Source organism: Hibiscus syriacus, unplaced genomic scaffold (genome assembly GCF_006381635.1).
Source record: "Hibiscus syriacus cultivar Baekdansim isolate YM2019G1 unplaced genomic scaffold, ASM638163v2 tig00110429_pilon, whole genome shotgun sequence".
In the NCBI taxonomy this organism is placed as follows: domain Eukaryota; kingdom Viridiplantae; phylum Streptophyta; class Magnoliopsida; order Malvales; family Malvaceae; genus Hibiscus; species Hibiscus syriacus.
In genome coordinates this window covers 2,349,635-2,363,605 of record NW_024062733.1, presented here as the reverse complement: position 1 = coordinate 2,363,605, position 13,971 = coordinate 2,349,635, and the positions used below count along the sequence as shown (strand labels likewise).

General features: G+C 33.7%; 1 pseudogene; it reads left to right on the top strand.

Moving 5' to 3' along the window:
- Window positions 1–449: 449 nt before the first annotated feature.
- Window positions 450–12,409, top strand: LOC120124766 (annotated as a pseudogene).
- Window positions 12,410–13,971: the final 1,562 nt, after the last annotated feature.

Below are 13,971 nucleotides of genomic sequence, written 5' to 3'. Positions count from 1 at the left end.
ACGGCGAGAACGGCTGTAGAGAACTCAACTACACAGCACGTCAGAGAGCACAACAATGACAAATAATAGGCCCATAACATTTAGCAAAAGATACCGTATTAGAAACTCAAATAAGAACTCTAAAATATTATTTTATTTTCATTGAAATATACAGTTAAAGTACAGTAGCTTTATAGCTCACAAAAGCTAAAAAAAACTATCAGATCTAACAACCTAACTACTGAACTAACAGCCAAACAACCTTAGGCTTAGCTTACATACAACTGAGAGCACACTATTCACGTGCACCTTAGCTCACCATGCACGTTATCTTTAATAAGCTGAAACGCTTTGCATTTGTTGTTTTTCACCCACTTGTTGAACTTTTGTATTATATAAGTAGGTTCATGGAAGTGAAACACATAATATACAAAACAAGCTAAAGGTTGAAAAAGAAGAAGAATAAGAAAATGAGTGTTTTTGGTGCTGCAAACGATGACATTCTGCAAAACATACTCTTCAGGTTGCCAGCTACATTATTCGTATCAGCAGCCTGCGTTAAAAAACCTAGAACAAAGTTTGCGAAAGAGCTTTGGCTATTCCGAAGCTTGCCTCTGCATCGTCTGTCAATCATTCTTTTCGTGTAAGTTTAACAAGTAACTGTTGACTCATATTTTTTTCTTTTCAATATCAAACACTTGAAAATGAGTTATTTGATTTTCAATTAATAGGATGGTGTGAGGGAAGTTCTTAACAAGGTTCTCTCAGAGCCTATTCGTCCTTAGTTTGCCATCGCCTCTATCGAGTTGCAGTTTAGCTTGGATACTGCTCATCAACTTGTATGATCCCTTTGCTTTTGGTGTTTGATTCACTACCGATGACAGTGTTCTCGGCGGGTTGGACTATTCTCCGGTTTAAAAACTTAAAACATCAGAATGTTTCTCAGAGCACCAACTCTGACACTTCTTCGGTCCATCGAAAACACAATCAATTCAAGTAACATTTTTTAAATTTCTTTGCTATGTTGCAGATCACTAAAAAATTGGGTTGCAATGTACTGTTGTATCCACCACTGCATTTGGATTCATTGGTAGAGATGTCATTTCCAATACAATGACAGAGGTTTACCTTTTATGCTGGTTTATTCCCAAGTTAAAATTATCAAACATTTAGACTTGATTTTCAGTCCTCAACTAAAGTTATGTTACAGGTTAGAAGGCACATGGTTCCTGAAGACAATGACTCGATAGCTGAAGAATTTAATCGAGGCATTGTCTTGATTGTCGGATATCTACCTGGACTGGAGGTTGAAGCCATCCCCTTATTAAGACCAAAGATAGTAAACTTGATGCCTTTGCCAAATTCCTTATTAATAGAAGTTGAATCTAAGCCTCAGATTTTATGGCTAGTATTCATAGATTATGTGAATTTTAATGTGATTTCTAACAATATCATAATCCTTGAGTTACCCTGATCAATCGATTCGTGATGGAGATAAAGCACTACACAGGTTCCGTTTCTGGCCTTATTGCACCAGCTGGGATGATTGTGTTTGGAGTGAGTTAACATCTTCATTATTTTCATTCAAATAATCTGGATTTTTGTTTTGTTACTTGTTAATTTTTAATTACTAATACTTGGTATGTAATAATTTCAGGATCAACATGCTGACTTAAATCTTGTTCTTGCAGAGATTGGTAAATTACTTTTATATATCCATCCCTTTACTAGTAATCCCTTATATTGCTAGTAAAAGTAACGGCTTTGTTTACTTATTTAATGATATATACTTCATTTTGTGCTCGAATCCTAAACCGAACTCTCAAGCTCAAGATCGTTGCTCGCTTATAGGCTAAACATTGTTGGAAACTTGGTTCTATTTTTTGGTCAGATTATGTTATGCATGAGGAAACAATGATTTTAGGGGATGCAAGCAGCAGTTTTATATGCAAAAGTGGTTATAGTTCTCAAGCATACAATATTGATCTATGTTATTTCAATGCGGTGGCTCTCGTATTTGCAAAGGACAAAGATAAACCTCATGGTACTTCATTTTATCCTCTTCCTTCAATTTTTTTTTTTCTAAAGATGCATTTTTCCAAAATTGAATGCTGATAAGTACAGAATTTTCTTGTGGTTCCTATAACTTATTGTCCACTTTTCTTTCCGCTAACACTATCATTTTTTCGAGAAAATCATGGATTCAGTTTGGTTCGTTTGAAAGAACAAGTATTGGAGGGACTCGATGCCATTCGATATTGTCAACAGGTGTAATGCCCTTTAGTCCTGAGCTTAGGCCAATTACTGTAACATCTAGAGGCACAAAATGTTCATGGATCACTGTCAGCGTGAATGGATTCCATCAGATAATCGATTTCCAAACTCTTTTGAGTGATATCGGTAAGGATGTAATAATGTCGATCGAAATTGTACATCCGCGTCACGAAACTAGGGTTGCTTAATCAGTTGTCTGCAATACCCCAAATATAAGGCCAGTGACTTTATTAAAACGATTTAAATTTTGAGGATTTAATTAATAAATGATATAGTATAAGAAAATAATTTAGAAATTATTTTTGTTAAGACTAATTTCTAAGAATAAAAGAATGAAAGTGGTATTTTGGTCCTTTAAAAAGGAAATGAATTATGGTATTAAAGTAAAATAAAGGGGAAAAAGGGAGAGTTTTATTACTTAGGCTATATTTCTTCTTCTTTCTTGAGCTCACATGACCTTCTCCATAGATAAGGTAAGCTTCATCAAATTAGTTTTTTCTTTCTATTCTGGTTTGTTCTTGCAACTTTAAGTGATATGTAAGCTTAAGGAAGGGTTAAATAAGATTAAAACTAGGAGATCGATGAAATATTTGAGATTTAAGAAAATGGGTTTTTGAATGATATGTTAGATTATGAGTTTTTATTGATGTTTATTAGTATATTTGACTTGTCAAATAAGTTAATAAGAGATTAGAATCATTGGATGAGATTAAAAACATGTTAGAAAAGTGGTATGATTCTTAGATGAAAATGTTCTTGGGAGATTTTAGATGTTTTAAGAAGCTAAATGAAAGGAAGTTAGTAGAGATAAGTAAATAAGAGTTTAATAAAATTGTTGGGGGTAAACATAAGGGAATTTGACCATATTTGAGTAAGAATCGAGCTGAAAAATAGAAAATCTGGGTAAGAGTATCGGTACTGATCAATCAGTACCGATACCATAGGTTTAAATTGGCATAAATATGATGAATAGTATCGATACTGATGCAATAGTATCGATACTGATGGGGTATTGATACCAAAAGAGAGGTATTAATACCATTGATTACAGAATGTTGATATGGTATTGATACTAAAAGGGAGTATCGGTACCATAGTATAGAAGTATCAATACCCTAGTATGGGTACCGATACTATTGTGCCAGGAATTTTAAGATAGGTCGAAATTGTTAGAGAAATTGAAAATAATAGTACTTTTGAGTATTATTAAAGGATAAATGTTAGATAGTATACTAACATTTGCATAGTATGTGTACTAAATGGGTGCTTGTGTAGATTATAACCAAGCTCCCGAGTCGAGCAAGAAAAGGGGCAAGGACAAAGTTACCAAGTAGTTTGACATCACTACAACATGTTAGGGAAGCATATCAGGTGAGTGCATATATGGTAATGATATTGTTTTAGGGAGAATCACAATAAGTTCACTTCAAATGTTTAAATTGATGTATGTTTTACGTTATATGATATATGTTAATAATGTGTGTGTAATTGATACTATGAATAATCTTTAGGGTATAAACTGTTTTAAAATAAAAGATTAAATACCTAGTTGTGCATTTTACAGAAAGGTTTCAATCATGCCAGTTAGATGAAAGGTTAAATACTTTTGAGTAAAAAATTAAATGCCTAGTTGTGCTTTTGACAGAAACGTGTCAATCATGTCAGTTAGATGATACGTTAAATACCTTTGAGTAAAAGATTAAATGCCTAGCTGTGCATTTGACAGAAATGTGTCAATCATGCCAGTTAGATGAAAGGTTAAACACCTTTGAGTAAAAGATTAAATTCCTAGTTGTGCATTTGACAGAAAGGTGTCAATCATGCCAGTTAGATGAAAGAATAAATACCTTTGAGTAAAAGATTAAATGTCTAGTTATGTATTTGACAGAAATGTGTCAATCATACTAGTTAGACGAAAGGTTAAATACCTTTGAGTAAAAGATTAAATGCATAGTTTTGCATTTGACAGAAAGATGTTAATCATGCAAGTTAGATGAAAGGTTAAATACCTTTGAGTAAAAGATTAAATGCCTAGTTGTGCATTTGACAGAAAGGTGTCAATCATGCTAGTTAGATGAAAGGTTAAATACCTTTGAGTAAAAGATTAAATGCCTAGCTGCGCATTTGATAGAAAAGTGTCAATCATTCCAGTTATATGAAAGGTTAAATACCTTTGAGTAAAAGATTAAATACCTAGTTGTGTATATGACAAAAATGTGTCACTCATACCAGTTAGATGAAAGGTTAAATACCTTTGAGTAAAAGATTAAATGCCTAGTTGTACATTTGGCAGAAAAGTGCCATTCATGCTTGTTATATGAAAGGTTAAATGTCTTTGGGTGAAATACTAAATGCTTAACAGTGGATTTTGACATAAACGGTGTCATTTCTTAATTTAACTAAAAAGATCGTAAAGGATTCTCATGAAGTATACAAATTATCATGCTTTTGATAGTCATGATATGCATATGAATAAATTGTAATTCCTTTATAAGATTATGCATCATTAAGTAAATACTTAACGTGTGTTGATTTCAAACGTAGGTAAAAATCAAAGAATTGCCGAGTAAGGAGTGCAGCAACAACAACTATCACCAATTAAAGATTGACACGTCAGTAATATTTGAACAATCATACTCATTTTTAAACTTAGCTGGCATGTAATTGAACTTAATAAATTATTTTGTAATGTATTTAAAGTTATGTGTTTCAATGAATGTTTTGTCATTTTGTTAAATTGTGTGATTTTAAAATTTGAAACTAAATTTTATGGGTTTTCAAATGAGAAAATGTTTTAAAAGTGATGTGACATTTGTATCTCGTATACAGAAAGGCATACGGGATATGGGTGTTACATTTATTGGTATTAGAGCTACAAGTTTAGCTGATTCTTGGCCGAAACCGAGTTCATTTGAAATAAGAAAAAGGGATTACATGCCATTAAGATTGTCAAGGTTACTGATATGGTGTCATTAGAGTATAATTGATAACACTCCTTACTAACTGTAATGTTATTACTATGCATGTTCTAATAGATGTCAGAATCCTCAAACTCGCATAGAACTAGGGAACAAGAGATGATAGAAGGAACTAGTAGTAAAAGTTATGAGGCTAAAAGTGAATAGTTAATTCCATCTAAAAATGCTAGTGCGCCTGTATATCAAGGGATGTCAGTACCAGAGTTTGGAGCTTTTATACAAGCTCTTGACGCTATATTGACACGTTTTCAACATCCTCTGCCTCCCTCTACTCCTCCAATACCGAGGATATTGATCCCAAAGGTTTTGAAGAGTTTAGGAGCTCTTAAATTTCGTGGAGAAGAGGAGGAAGACCCTATGGAGGTTGATTTATGGCTGAATGATATAATGATAATGCTTGAAAGTCTTCACTGCTCGGATTCAGAGAAGCTAGGTGGAGTTGTATCGTTGTTAAGAGGATCAGTTTGAGTGTGGTGGTCAAATACTATAATGTATGAACCACCGGAATAATTGACCTAGCAGTTCTTCCAAGAAGAATTTAACAATAAGTATATCGGTGAGCAGTTTAGACGAGCGATGTTGATGTAGTTTTGTTAGAGTATGCCCAAAGACCAATCATATGATGATTGTAAAAATATATTTATTTACCGATTTTATTGAATAAAGGCATTGCCACTATTATTTTCAGTTATTTGTATGTGTTTAACATAAACTGAAAGATAATAAAGTAAAAGATCCATAGTCAAGTATTATTATGGTCATGGACAATAATAATATGCTTAAGACTAACATAGTATTTATTGATGACAAGGAGTTGTCATTGACATAGAGATGTCAAAATTGATACATGATTATATTGTTAGAGAACAATGTATTGGATTGACCCATCATGAGCATATGTCTTGGATTATTATGTAACGGTCATAACATTGCTCATGGTGATAACTATATGTATGATCCTCAGACTTGAGATCAATGTCATCCCAACATATATTGTTGTATGTATTGATACAGTTAAAAATGCTCCGTATTTGGTTACACTATAAAGACTGTTATTGAATATATTTCGATATATGTAGTGGGGTGTATATGGTTAAGATAGGATTTGTCCTTCCTACATAAAAGAAAATGTATAACATGCCACTTGATTGAGTGAGACTAGAAATGCATGGCCATGCTCGAATAAGTTGATATGTGATATCATATTCGTTAATTATAGTCTACTCTAGATATCAAGAAATAATAGATGGGCTATACAAGTGTGACTATTCTAAGACTTGTGCCTATTCTAGATATAAAGGATAAAATGATGTAATACATAAAAGAGTCAATCACGAAGATGATATGTCGAATTATAATTTCTTGTAACTTAGGTGACAATGATATATTGCTAGATGTCACTCATTGTATGTAATATTAGAATTGTTCTAATAATTACTAGTAACGTTACAAGAACCTACAGGGTCACACCCTAGGATTGAAATGAGCAAAAATGTACAATTTGTTGTATGTTACTAAAATATATCTAGAGTTATGATATGTATATTTGATATACATATGATTTTAATTATCCCGAATATAGTAAGTAAGCATTAAAATAATGTAATTTAGATTACAACTCTTTTAATTGGTATATATAATTCAGAATAATTAAAAACGTTTTTAAATAAACATTAAAGATTATAATTCATATTATAAGTCTTTAATGTAGATTTAATTGAATTAATTAAATAATATTTTATTGTTAATTCAAAATAACTTTGAAAACCCTAAGATGTTAGGGTAATGGATATAAAAGGGTGTGTTAGATCTAGCAGTCATTTTTAACACACACACATAAACCTTCAGCCATTTTTCTCTTAAAACAGTTTTGGGGAAAACAAATATTGCTCTCAATCTGGTGAACTGAGTAGAGGCCGAGATGTGATTTTGTGGAGGCTTACGATTCGAACCGATCTACACTACCAGTATTCACTGATGTTCTTTCTATTTTTCAAGGAACCCATTGTAAGTATTCGTATCCCTTCCTCCCGATTTAGGTTTTACGTACTTGGATCACTGGTGAGACCGTTGAGTTTTATTTCAATTGTGCCGTAGGGTACGTCAACGGTCCCAACAAGTTTCTTAATTTCAAACAAGATGACCTGAGTAGTACATAAGTACGAGGTTGAGTATAATAAGTTAAACTATTTTGCTATTGAGGTGGTCTCCAATGACAAGGCCCGACGTAATTAGTTTATTGAGGGGTAAAGGCCAAAGTTAAAAGAAATGATGTTGGAGAAAGAAATGTATGTCAGACATGTGGTAGAGCACACCGGGGAGTATACAGACTTCTTAGCGAAGCTTGCTTCCAATGTGGTGAGACTAGTCACTTTGCCCGAAATTGTCCAAAGAGATCTGGGGATCATTTGGCGCAATCTAAAGATCTGTGGCATCTTCTAATAGAAGAAGAGGAATTGAAAGATCAAGGGGACAACCTGAACCAATTCAGCGATAAGAGACTCGGGGAGTCACCAGAATCTATAACATTAAGACTAATGAGGATCGGGATGACCTAGAAATCATAACAGGTACATTACAACTTTTTATGATATTTGTATTAGTTGACCTTGGTTCTACACATTCATACGTTAGTACAAAGTTAGTTAGAGATAGAGGAATTCCTTTAGAACCAATCTTTAATGAAATGATAGCGATAATCCTATGGGATACAATGTGAGAGCATAGCGGGTATGTAGAAAATGCCCAATAAAAATCCAAGGGATTTTTTCCAGCAAACTTAATGGAGTTTCCTTTCGATGAGTTTGGAATTATTTTGGGAATGGATTGGTTGTCTCCACATCATGGATGGGTCGATTGTAGCTAGAAATGATTATTCCTAAAAGATGCGGAGGGTACAGAAATAGTAGTGGCCGGTGAAAAAGATAAATCACCATCCAATGTGATATCAGCCATGATTACAAAGAAAATGATGTCAAAGGGGTGTATAGCTTTCTTAGCTACTGTGGTAGATACTCGAGTGTCGGAGGTGAGATTAAATGATATTCCAACAGTTAAGAAATTTCCAGAGGAATTACCGGGGTTACCTCCAGATAGTGAAGTGGAATTCAAGATTGAGGTTTACCCAGGTACCGAACCTATTTCTATGGCCACGTATCGAATGGAATTAAGAGAATTAAAAGCCTAGTTGCAAGAGTTGTTTGATAAGGGATTTATCAAACCCAGTGTTTCTTCTTGGGGAGCACCAGTTTTATTTGTGAAAAAGAATGATGGGTCTATGTGGTTATGTATTGACTATCATCAACTAAATAAAGTAACGATAAAGAACAAGTATCCTCTTCCAAGGATTGGTGATCTCTCTACGATAGACCTGAGGTCGGGGTACCACAAATTAAAGATCGAAAAGGAGAAAATTTCCAAGACAGTTTTCGAACTCGGTACGAACACTACGAATTCGTGGTAATTCCATTTGGACTGGCTAATTCTCCTGTAGCATTCATAGACTTAATGAATCGAGTATTTCAACCTTACTTGGATCAATCCGTGGTGGTATTTATAGATAACATTTTGGTGTATTCCAAGTCAATAGATGAACATGATGACCATCTTAAGGTGGTTCTTAAGATACTTTGAGAGAAGAAGATGTATGTCAAATTGTCCAAGTGCGAATCTTGGTTATCTGAGATTTCTTTACTTGGTCATATAGTTTCCACAGAAGGCATCAGAGTAGATCCTAAAAAGATTCAAGCCATAGTGGATTGGCAACCCCCAAAGAATGTTTCAGAAGTTAGAGTTTTTTGGGGCTTGCTGGTTATTATAGACTGTTCGTGAAGAACTTCTCCATGTTAGCTTTGTCGTTAACTAAGTTGTTGCAGAAAGATATGCTTTTTATTTGGACGGAGAAATGCCAAGAAATATTTTACATGCAAAAGAGAATAGTAACAGAGGCCCTATTACTTGTGCAACCTGAGTCGGGTAAAGATTATGTCGTTTTCAGTGATGCATCCCACAATGGACTAGGATGTGTGCTGATTCAAGAATGGAAAGTTGTGGCTAATGCCTCAAGACATCTGAAGAATCACAAGAGAAATTATCCGACACATGACTTGGAATTGGCAACGGTAGTGTTTGTTTTGAAAAATTGGCACCATTATCTATACGGTTAGCATTGCTATGTTTATACGAATCACAAAAGTCTAAAGTACTTGCTGACTCAGAAGGAGCTGAATTTGAGACAGAGAAGATCGATTGAGCATTTAAAAGATTATGATTTGATCATTGATTACCATCCAGGAAAAGCTAATGTGGTAGCTGATGTACTCAGTCAAAACACTTTTGCAGCTTTACGGGTGTTAGATGCGTGTATGTCTTTAAAGGAAGATGGTGCCTTGATTGCTGAACTTAAATTAAAGTCAAGATTAGAACTGTTTGGAAAGGATGGCACAAGTAGAAAAAGAAGAAACCAAAGACTTCGAAATGAGGGTTGATAGATGTTTATATTATCGGGAAAGACTTTGTATTCCTGATAATGAGGAATTGAAGAAATATATTCTTTACGAGGCACACTATAGTCCTTTGACTATGCATCCAGATGGAAATAAGATGTATCACGATTTAAAGAGTTGTTATTGGTGGCATGGTATGAAAGAGTTGTATCGGATTTTGTCGCAAAATGTTTGACATGTCAGCAAGTGAAAGTTGAACATCAGGTGCCTTCCAGATTGCTACAACCGATATCCATCCCTAAGTGGAAGTAGGAACGTGGTACAATGGATTTTGTTTCGTAATTACCTTTGACACCAGGTTAAAAAGACTCGATATGGGTAATTGTAGACAGATTGACCAAGACGGCTCATTTTATTCTAGTTCGAGTAGATTACTCAATGGATAAGTATGCAGAGTTGTATATAAAAGAGATAGTAAGACCGCATGGAGTGCCTACATCAATAGTGTCCGATCGATACCCAAGGTTTACTTCAAGATTCTGGAAGTCGTTACATGAGGCATTGGGTAGTCAGAACGAGCTATTTAGATACTAGAGGATATGCTAAGGGCATATGTGATTGAGTTTAAAGGATCATGGGAAAGGTATTTTCCTTTAGCAGAATTTGCTTATAACAACAGTTACCAATCGAGTATTAAGATGGTCCCAAATGAAGCTTTGTATGGGAGGAATGTCGAACACCATTAAATTGGTTCGAACTTAAAGATCGAAATCTAATTGGCCTGGATTTGATGAAAGAAATGGAGGAGAAAGTAAAACTTATCCAGGATAATTTGAATATAGCCTTTGATCGATAGAAATCTTATGTTATTTGAAAAAGAAAAGAAATCGATTTTCAAGTGGGAGACAAAGTATTTATGAAGGTATCACCTTGGAAGAAGGTATTGCGATTAGGGATAAAAGGAAATGTGAGTCCGAGATTTATTGCACCTTATGAGATCTTGAAAAGGGTCGGACCCGTAGCTTATCAATTAGCTTTGCCACCGGATATAGACAAGATCCACAATGTTTTCCATGTATCGATGCTTAGAAGGTACATATCAGATCCATCCCATGTCATCACGCCGGAAGAGATAGAAATCCGACCGGATTTAACTTATGAGGAAGAATCAATACGAATCTTGGCTAAGGAAAACAAGGAATTTCGTAACAAAAGGTTTCGTTAGTTAAAGTGCTTTGGCAAAATCATAAGGTAGAAGAAGCTACTTGAGAAAGAGAGGAGGACATGAAGAAGCAGTTTCTACACCTCTTCGTTCCAGGTACATCATTAAATTCGAGGACGAATTTTCTTAAGGGAGAGAATTGTAATACCTAAAATATCAGGCCAGTGACTTTATTGAAAGGATTTAAATTTTGAGGATTTAATTAATAAATGATAAAGTATAAGAAAATAATTTAGAAATTATTTTGGTTAAGACTAATTTCTAAGAATGAAAGGGGTATTTTGATCCTTTAAAAAGGAAATGAATTGTGGTATTAAAGTAAAGTAAAGGGGAAAAAGGGGAGATGGGTGTTGATTTCACACGTAGGTAAAAATCAAAGAATTGCCGAGTAAGGAGTGCAACAGCAACAACTATCATCAATTAAAGGTTGACATGTCAGTAACATTTGAACAATCATACTCATTTTGGAACTTAGCTGGCATGTAATTGAACATAAGAAATTGTTTTATAATGTATTTAAAGTAATATGTGTCAATGAATGTTTTGTCATTGTGTTCAATTGTGTGATTTTAAAATTTGAAACAAAATTTTATGGGTTTTCAAATGAGAACATGTTTTAAAAGTGATGTGACATTTGTATCTCGTGTACGGAAAGATATACGGGAGATGGGTGTTACATTGCCTATGTGATAGTCGTGGGATGCAGCTTCTGTTATGTACATCGGCGTCATACAGAAAAGACCGTCCTCTGTCGAGCATGAGCAAAGGACATACATGGCCTTTTATGAAATTTTAAGGTAAGACTTTTATCAATTTTATCCCACTGCATTTGCTTTGGACTCACCAAAGATTAAGGGTGAATTCAGAAGTATGATTAGCAGGAGTTCCAATTACGCTCGAGTGCCAAAACGACACTCGACCGATCGGAATTGAAACATTCAAGGACTAATTCACCATGTTCTGTTTCATTCGTTTTCCACCAGAGGAGCTGACCAATATTTAGAGGTGGATGGTGTCGGCATACACCCGGGGGACACATTCCTGTTCTACCATTCGGATTCGGAAACTGCATACTCATCTTGCCATAGCGCTTTTGACAAATTGAAAGTTCTGAATCCAGCTTTGAGCTCCCAGAACCCCTACTACACGAACGCTGCAGGTTGAGCTCACGGTGTCGGTGGCGGCGATGGTGGCGTGTTTGGAGGGTTGATGTTCTCATCCCAATACCATGGATCATCATTTTATGACAGGCTTTCGATCAACGCTAAATTCCACGGTACGCCGTTAGCAGGCCTTGTTTGCAGTAGAGAGATCGGACGCGTCTCGGAAATGTTGTCTGTGTGGCAAGCGGCTAATGAAGAAAGCCGGGTCCGGTGTTCCCTCCATGTGTGCGCCACTGTTTATTTGGTGTTCTTATACAATCCTCCGTCTCCAAATCTTTATATTAACTAAGACTGTGTTGGCTTTGTAATAGCATTAGCAATAACGTGGCATGTGTGTATGCAACTAAGGGGGAAAAAGAGTACCCTACTGTTTTCAAACTATAAACTGCCTCTCTTTTAGAAGCAAATTAGACTAATAAGATATGATGACTCGAGATTTATTAATTGACCGAGTAATTAAAGATGTTTATATTTTCCTATCTTATGTGAATTCGAATCTCACCATTTGTCTTAAAAATATAATATCTCTCAATTTAGTAAAAAAATTATATGAAGGTTCGATAGAGTTTGTATCAGATAAAATGAAATTCTTTTCTTTTATGAAAAAATGGAGATAAGTGAATGGTTTCTAAATAATTAACTATTCAGCTCCTAACAAAAAAAATAGTATATAATAGAACAAAAATTTGTTAGTTAAGAAGTGTATATTTAAATAAATTTTTAATCATTAAAAAAATAAAATACCATTCATAATCGTCCTAACATAAAATATTAAATCTAGCACAAAGTTACCTAAATTCAATATATTTCTATAGGAATCAAGACTTGCTGAATCATTCAACAAAATCAGAAGGGGTGCTGAAAAGCTGATCTACAGTATTGTTACGTAGTTTCGTGGATGGACATGCGGGACGTGCATGCATTACATCAATCCACTATATCATGTATACAGTCGCGGAGTTATATGTTTTTCACGTGGGCACGTGCTTATAGTGAATTTTAAAATTAATTTTTTAAGTATTCAATTATATATATATATATATATATATATATATATATATATATATATTCACCCTAAAATTAATCCATGCCTACTCTAATTATTTTGTGTCCACCCTGTCAGAGGTGGATCTTTAGGGGTAAGTAAAATTCGACTCGACTCGAAAAATTTAAAGTGTAATTCGAGTTGTAAAATACAACTAGAATAACTCAAAATTTGTAGTAATTAATGGATAAATTTTCTAGTTTGAATCGAGTCCCTCAATTTTGTATGATATATATATATATATATATATATATATATATATATATATATCACATATGAAAGAAATATATATGTATTGTATTTTTTAAATCAAATATCTCACATGAATAGATTATTATATATATGTATTGTATACGATCATAAAAAACATTTAAAATAAAATCAAATAATATCATAATATTATAAATATTGATAATTAAATTTAAACATAAACTCAAAAATTCGACTCGACTCGAATTTTATAAACTCGACTTGAAAAAATTTCAAGTCAACTTCGAGATGTAAAATATGACTCGTAACCTCGAAAAACTCGATTTTTTTACTCGACTCAATCGAATGCTCATCCCTACAGATCTTGACATTTAATCTTGGGGTGCCAATTTAAAAAATATTTTTATATATTTTAATTAAATTTTACTATTTTTTAAATTAAGATGATTTTTCATTAATCATAAAATTTATCATTAATAAAATATATAAAAATAACAAATATACAAAAAAAAAAGTTAAACCTCGAATCATTACAGTAATATAAAAACACTCAAAGTTAAATCCAGAAGAAATAACATGATGAGAGTTAAATTGAAATTATTGAATACCCCAAGAAAAAAAAACATACTGATATATGTAAAAGAGATGATTTCCT